Source organism: Sinocyclocheilus anshuiensis, unplaced genomic scaffold (assembly GCF_001515605.1).
Source record: "Sinocyclocheilus anshuiensis isolate Anshui unplaced genomic scaffold, SAMN03320099.WGS_v1.1 scaffold1095, whole genome shotgun sequence".
Classification (NCBI taxonomy): Eukaryota; Metazoa; Chordata; class Actinopteri; order Cypriniformes; family Cyprinidae; genus Sinocyclocheilus; species Sinocyclocheilus anshuiensis.
Genome location: NW_015544226.1, coordinates 379,580 through 387,754, shown reverse-complemented (window position 1 = coordinate 387,754; position 8,175 = coordinate 379,580).

Sequence of the window (8,175 nt, the reverse complement as noted above, 5' to 3'; positions counted from 1 at the left end):
GCATAAACACATTTCATTACACCAAATACACAAAATAATGTTATTTTTAGCAGCATCATATGACCACTTTAAGTTTAAAAATGTTGGGGTCAGTAAATATTTTTACAATTCCATTTCAGCAATTCAGCATTTATTTTTCCTCATCTAGGCATTTGCCAGGTCTATTACTCAAGAACAGCCTAATCCCGAAAAACTCTGTTGATTGAGTTCTTTATCTAAACTCTATCTCTTTGAGCTCAAATACTGGCCCAAAAAATACTTTCATGGGTATGTGTAACAGAAAAATTGTAGAAACAAAGGGTGCTGGAATCTGAGGTCAGCGTCCCGGTCAAGAGTATGTAGGTGCTGATGTGGGAATGGTCACCCTGGCTCCGTGTCTTGACCTGGGCATGTGTGTCCGAGCAGAAAGTGAGCAGAATGGCTGTGATCTAGTGTGAGGGCTGGTGTCACCTCAACACCTCCTTAGATAAGATGAGAGGTGTGAGAAGTGCATGAGTGAACAGGGTCACTAGACGGTCGTTGCTTAAAGCAATGTCGGTCTGTTAACCATTTACACAGTGATAGAAATAATAAATAAATATTAATACCATCTTGATATCACACTTAAGCTTCAAAGATCAATAAGTTTACCTTGCTCTAGTCTACAGCATATATCCCATATGGCAAAAAATATGTATTTTTGTGGCCAAAATATATGATAAATATATGTTGCAAACAGTGACACTCAATGAAATATATTTTTGAAATAGAAATATGTAGTCTCAACCTTAATTTACCAAAATATATTTTGAAATGTATTTTAAAAAATTTATTTTGATAAATTAATTTTCTACATTTCGGCTAAATACACATGTGGACAGCATACTAGTGATCAAAGGTAGATTTAGAATGATTTAATAATGTTTAATATTTATATATATTGCATTTTTGGAGCATTTAAAATTATGTTCCTTGCTGAAGTTTATTCAAATGTGTTATATGTTTGCACATGTTAGAGACAACAAATCAAGTTTTTCTTTAAATGTGACATGTGAATGCATTTTCTTGGACTGAAATATAATTTTTTTAATGCTTTTAAAAATATATTTATACATTTAAAATATATTTTCATATAAAATACAAAAACATGGACAAAAAAATATATATTGGTAGAAAATATATTTATGTAAATATATTTTGAAACATATTTTAGCAATTTTTAATAATTTTTGAAATATATTGAATAATATATTTTAATTTTTTTTTATTTATTTTTTTTTATTTTGCTGTATCTTTCTCTGTTATTGGGAATTTCTTAACCAAGGAAGGCGCATCAATTTATTCAAATCTATTAGCATTTTTACACTGTGTTTCAGTGCTTCAACTATATGGTGAGCAATTTATTACATTTTTTAAAATAAAGGTTCCAAAAGAGGGCTTTCGCAGCGATGACATAGAAGAACCTTTTTTGCTCCCCCAAAGAACCTTATGTTGCTAGCATATTGACTGTTTATTTGTATTTATAAAGCACATATTAATGCCTTGTTCTGCATGAGTTTATTGAAGCAAAAGTCATAGTTAATAGTTAATAGCGAGAATTGGACCCCAATTATATTTATAATTCTGTGTATTTATTCTATACAATAAATTCAGTTTGAGACAGCCTGTCATGCTTCTAAACTGCTCTGGGTTAAAGCAGGGTCACTGTTTATTTGTGTGTAGGTGCTGATGTGGGAACAGTGATGCAGGTTCTGGTACATGTACTCTGTGTGTAACTGGGTGCCAGTAGAGAGAGTAGAGCAGCAGAGAGGGTGAGAGAAGTGTGCTCATGTGGTGTGAGGACTGGTGTTATCCACACACCGCCCCAGATGAGAGCAGAGGCGTGATGCTTGTGTAGACGTGAAAATGACTGGGTCACTGGAATGAACAGCGCTAGACACATGACCCTGAGCAGAGGTCAGCCTTATGATGGAAGATCATAAACATTTCTTTTTTCAATGGCTACCTGTCACGGTAATACTGTGATTGACCTTTGTCAGGGTCACACCATGAATGAAACTGAGGCTGTGAGTGATATAAGTACAGTGTATTCAAGGGGTTTGTACTATAGTTTATCAACATGCCAATTGTTCAGCTGAGAAAACATCTTTCTAAAGAAACTTTCAGCTTTCAACGTTCCATTTTCAAAAAACTCGTGAAACAGTTTTGAAAGTTGAGTTTTGAAAATTATGTGATCTGCCTTTATATATGCTATTGTTGTTTTCATGGGGAAGTCGTGGCCTAATGGTTAGAGAGTCGGACTCGTAACCTTGGATGGGTTAAATGCAGAGCACTAATTCCAAGTATGGGTAACCATACTTGGCCACATGTCACGTCACGTTCATCCACATAAAGCTCAATATGGCATCTGCCCTGAGGTCTATGATCGTTTAATAATGTCATCCAGATTCTGAATCAAATATACAGTTATTCTAATAATTAATTTAGAATAACTGTTTTGTATACTTTCTCATCACAACCATACTTGGCCACATGTCACGTCACGTTCATCCACATAAAGCTCAATATGGCATCTGCCCTGAGGTCTATGATCGTTTAATAATGTCATCCAGATTCTGAATCAAATATGCAATTTCTCCGAGTTGTTTAATTTAGAATAACTGTTTTGTATACTTTCTCATCACTGCTTGCATGTAAAGGAAGAAATGACTCAATCATGAACATTCATTCATCATTCACCATCATGACATCCCCAAGTTTTGTATACTTTCTCATCACTGCTTGCATGTAAAGGAAGAAATTACTCAATCATGAACATTCATTCATCATTCACCATCATGACATCCCCAACCCGTATCTCCTTCTTTCTTCTTTCTGTGGTCTGAAGAATGTTCTTGCTGCTCTTTCTCATACAATGAACACATATTGTAATCTTTCCAAAAAAGAATGAAAAAGTATCATAAAACTACCATAAAAGTAATCCATATAACTTGCGTGATATAGTTCAAAATCAAGAAGGTTTTTGTGAGGAACAGACAGAATTTCAGTTGTTCTTTGCGAGAGAATTACGGCTAACTGGAAAATGTGTCCCAATTAACTTGAATTCACCTACTTAAAAACTTCCCCTTTATTGTGGCTTTAAAGTTGAAAGTTTTGCTTCCACATCTGTTTTGGCACACATAAAACTAGTGATCTTTGATGTCATGTATGAATATATAGTCACCAGATTTTCGAGTGAACAGTCCCTTACCAAAAAGTAGTATACTTCAAGTTTATTTTAGTAAGTATACTTAAGTAAAGTTCAAGTATATTTTTAAGTATACTTTATGTAGTAAGTATACAAATATCCTTGTACTAGTAGTATACTTGTAAGTGTACTATTTCAATACTCCTTGGGACTAAATTGGCCCACTTTCTAGTATATAAAAGTATACTTTTAAGTATACTTTAAGTATAACAGTAGTAAACTTTGAGTACACAACTAGTTTACATCTATGTTTTTAGTTTGTACTGCAACTATACTAAAAGTGAACTTATAGGTATACTGATAGTTTACTAATTAAATACTTGTAGCATTTTTAGTAAACTTGGAAGTATAGTCTCAGTAGACTACTAGTTTAATAGTTTTATACTGCAAGTATACTCGTAAGTTTTCTTTGAGTGAACTTTACCTCATACTTTAAGTATACTACTACGTCCCTATTTAGGTATTAATTTGTATATATTTTGTTATATGAATATCTGAACATACAAAACATCAAAAGAAAGAACAGGGTATCTGCTTGTAAACAAAAACATTTTATTCTTGCTTCATGCATTCTTTTTTTAAACTCTTGAATGTGGGTAAGTTTTATAAATAAAAAAATAAACAAGCTTTTGAACAAAAAGCTGAAAAAAGACTATTAATTGGATTTAGAATGATAATCAAAACATAGATAAAGTCGATCAACACCTCAAAGCTTGACAGTCATTATTACCTCTTCTATGGTCTACATTTTATTCCATAACGTTACACAGTTTTGATGCTGTTTTATGTCTGATGATCGTGTTAGAATACATGTGGTTGTTTCTGTTGTTTCGGTTTTTTCTTGTTTTTTTGGAAATTCTGTACAGAAGATATATACTAGCGCCCCCTACCGTATAACAATAAAAACATTCTCGGAGCACAAGTATAGCTCAAATATATTTAAACTTTTTCTAAGTATAAGTCAAGTATACTTAAATGTAACTTTAAGTGTATTTCTGAGAAGTACATAAAGCCCATGTCTGAGAAGTACATAAAAATTTGACTGAAAGTATACTTTCCTATTTTTAGTTTAAAAGACGTATACTAATAGCACACTTCAATAAACTTCTTTTTCGTACGGGGTTCCTTTTTGAGCCTAACATAAAATATAAAGAAATATAAAATATTCTTTACAAACATTATCTGACAAAAAAAACTAAATTCAAATAAAACAAATAAAATAAAATATTAGGCTGAATTATAGTGTTTATATGGTTCAAAGGGATCCTAAAAACAAAGGATTTCACCAGACTTAGTTAATCTTTTTGAGCAGAAGGACTGCCCCCTATTGGAGGTTTTCTAATTACATTAACTTTATTCTATTCTTTCATTCAGCTTCAGGGCTCTGTCATTCTGTTAAATGAATGATGAATGTGCATCAGTGACGTTCAGATTTGAGAAGTGAGAAGGTTGGTGCTGATGTGGGAACACTGATGCTGGTCCTGGAACATAGAGAGGGTCAGAGAAGTGTGCTTATGTGGTGTGAGGACTGGTGTCATCCACACACCGCCCCAGATGAGAGCAGAGGTGTGATGCTTGTGTAGACGTGAGAATGACTGGGTCACTGGAATGAACAGCGCTGGACACATGACCCTGAGCAGAGGTCAGCTGTACCAAGAGATATTTAATAACACCATTTTAAAATGCCAGTGCTATAGGTTTGCTTTGAGTTTTCTAATGAATTAGTGATGCATTTATTACATTAGATTTGTCTATTTAGTTTTGTATTCATGTTGATTCAATCAAACAGACCCATTCAAACTTAAGTGTGAGAGGGCATTAATGTAATTTTATTCACAGGATGTTGGTAACATTTGTTAGACATTCTAAATTGTACTTTTTCACCTCACTAGTCAGATGACAGGAGACGTGCATCAGTAGGTAAGGAAACAGCTCTAGTCTAGTTCATTTCTTGGGGTCAAGAGTCATAGGGCTATTTAACTTACAGGCAACTAACCTGATCTGAAATGTTAATAGTTGCACTAAAAATGCAATTTTAGTGTAATAAAAAGGCTTTAATTGACAGTGCATCTAATCTTCTGTAATAATAATGCTATTACCTCTTGACTGGTTTACAATGAGGAATACTGCCCCTTTAGAGGGCTGATGAGGGTCTTTGCTCAAGCACTGTATTTAATGCAGTAGTTTAAGGTAAAAAGAGTTGTTTGCTTGAAACGTACAATGTTGTGAACACTGACGTAATACCAGTCAAGTAATTATTTCAACATAAAAGGCAAGTGAAATATTTTTTTTTAAAAAGGGCATTATTTTATTTATCTAATTTTGTACATATATAAGTAATTTGTTTTTAATGTCTTTTTTTTTACTTTTACAATGTCAGAATACACACTGTAAAAGATTTAAAAGGCATGCAAAATATTTTCCAGTTATTTGCTCACAGTTTAAATTAATTAATTTAACATTTAAAAAGCCAAGTGAAATATTTTAAAAGGAGGCATTGCAACAGCAGCGTGTTTATTAGTAAATCTGAGATGTGAGGTTAACATTTAAATAAGCCGTGGAATTTCCTCTGAAATAATCCATTACGTGTATTTTGGAATTTACCAGTGCTGTGATCTAAATGATTAAGTCGATCTTGGCTTGAGGGAGAGGTTATGTGCCGGCCACTGCATTATTCAAATATTTTTTTTCAAATATAGAACTTAATCAGACCACTCAATCAATCAGAACATTAAAAGAAATACTTTTTAACCAAGTTTCTTAGCAAGCTAGACATTAAGTTTAAAATAAACAGTTTAAACGGACACTTTAGTGTCATGTATTAGTCACATATCAGTTCATATCTTTCATAAAAAAGAAAGACAAAAGAAATGTATTTGACTCTGCAGTACTTCATTACAAGAGCAAGACAAAATAACAAATCACACATCTTCACTTTTGTTGAATTCTTGGGGAGAACTGATATACTGTGTGCTCTAACTAATCCATTTCTTGTTATTTTAAATTAAAGTTTGGTGTTGACTTGCTTTTATAAAAACACACTGGTCAGGCTTGGGGAGCAGCGGGCTGGTGATTACTGACATTCCTGACCATGGGGGAGAAGATTTGTTAAGAGCCGTTAGTGGCAGGGGGTTTCCAAGACTCTGAGATCAGCAAATGTTAAAACAGACTGGGACTAGACAGACCCCCATAAGCCAGAACACTCCCAAATGAACAGAATAAACAACATACCTCTTATTGCCACCCTCACTGTCTGCTGCTATTCTTCAGTTTCGGATCTATCTATCTATCTATCTATCATCTATCTATCTATCTATCTATCATCTATCTATCTATCTAATCATCTATCTATCTATCTATCATCTATCATCTATCTATCTATCTATCTATCATCTATCTATCTATCTATGCTTTGATCCTTTAAATTACCTTAATTGCTGTAATCTGTGACCTATAGATTTTTATTTTACATATCCATTTTTATCATCATGACTTTGAGGAAATTAACTTTTTACCATCTATTTGCAATATGCCGTCACATCTTTTACTAATTAGATTAGTAAAGTGAACGAAAACACAACCGTTAATTGATTCATTGCATTAGCTGCTATCTCAACTGTATGTTTAAGCAATTGCTCGCCGCTATCTTGCGTTGTCCATTTGTGCCTTTTGCCTGACGCGGGTCAGTTTGCTGGCCCTATAGGAGGTCGGAGTGACGCAGTCTCGCAAATTTGCTCCTCCAAACGGAGCGACGAAGTCCATCAAGTCCCCATTAGGACCTCATTAAACTCGCTTAGTGAGATATTTTGCACCCTTCTTAACAGGCTGAAGTGTGAACGCGTGCGTTTAGACAAACAGCGCGAGACGTGCTCGAACTGACCGCGGATCGACTTTAGTTGTTAAGCTGTTGGTGACGTTAAGAGCTGTTTAAGTTAAGAGCTGTTTTCAGATCAGTTTCTGAAGGCAATACTTAAAGGAGCCATAGGCAGCAGAGACGGGACATTAGAAAATCAAAATAAGAGGTAGGCACGTCATTTAAAGAAAATTCAATAAAAAAGGTTATTTTAAGATAAAGATTTTAAACACTGAATTAGGCAAATAATTACTTTAAATGTTAACAAGCTGTTTTATGCAATCTCAAGCTAAATTAAAAATAATAGGTAGGCTATATGTCTGTTGAGTTATGCCAGAGTTTATAGCCTATAAACCCATGCCAAATACATGATGTTTATTATAATAAAAGAGAGAGAATTTAGAGAGAGAATTTCTACAAACGTTTTGTTTTTGCACAGTCGGTTGCTGTACAAAATCAAAGTGGTAACGGGTAATAGCCTAAATAAGCGGCTAAAATAGCCTAGTGTTTTTATTGATTCGTTTTATTTACATAATTGTATAATTTTAAGGGGGACAGAACTTAAAAATCTAAAAAAATAAAAAAAAAACTCTATTATAGCCTATACAGCGAATTAATAAGAAACGTTGTATTTCCCTATAAATACATACGGATATGCAAGGATAGGGCACACTTTTTTGGTTTTATGTAGGCCTATATGGTTTGATCACGACTGCGCACGTAGTCCTAATTAATGTAGCCTCGAAACCTTAACTAACTAACTAACTAGCCTATAGCCTATTATATATGACCCCACTCCTGTGTCGCCCCCCGTCGTCTTTCTCGCAGATGGTGTGCAAGTTTGCCCCTCCGTGCTGTTGCAATAACCTCACGGTACCAGATTTCTCACCCTCACGCTGGGGCGCACTGTTTATACAACTGGAGCAGTCTTTACACCAAAATGTCCGTAGCAGTCTCTATCCCCATCATTTGGCAAACAGCACCAAACCCCCTCTTAAAACAACCTCAGATCATTTGGCATCGGCACCATCGTCCAGCCCTGCCCCTCCAGCTCCAGCTCCAGCTCCATATAAACCTCGAGAGCGACTCCCCTTCA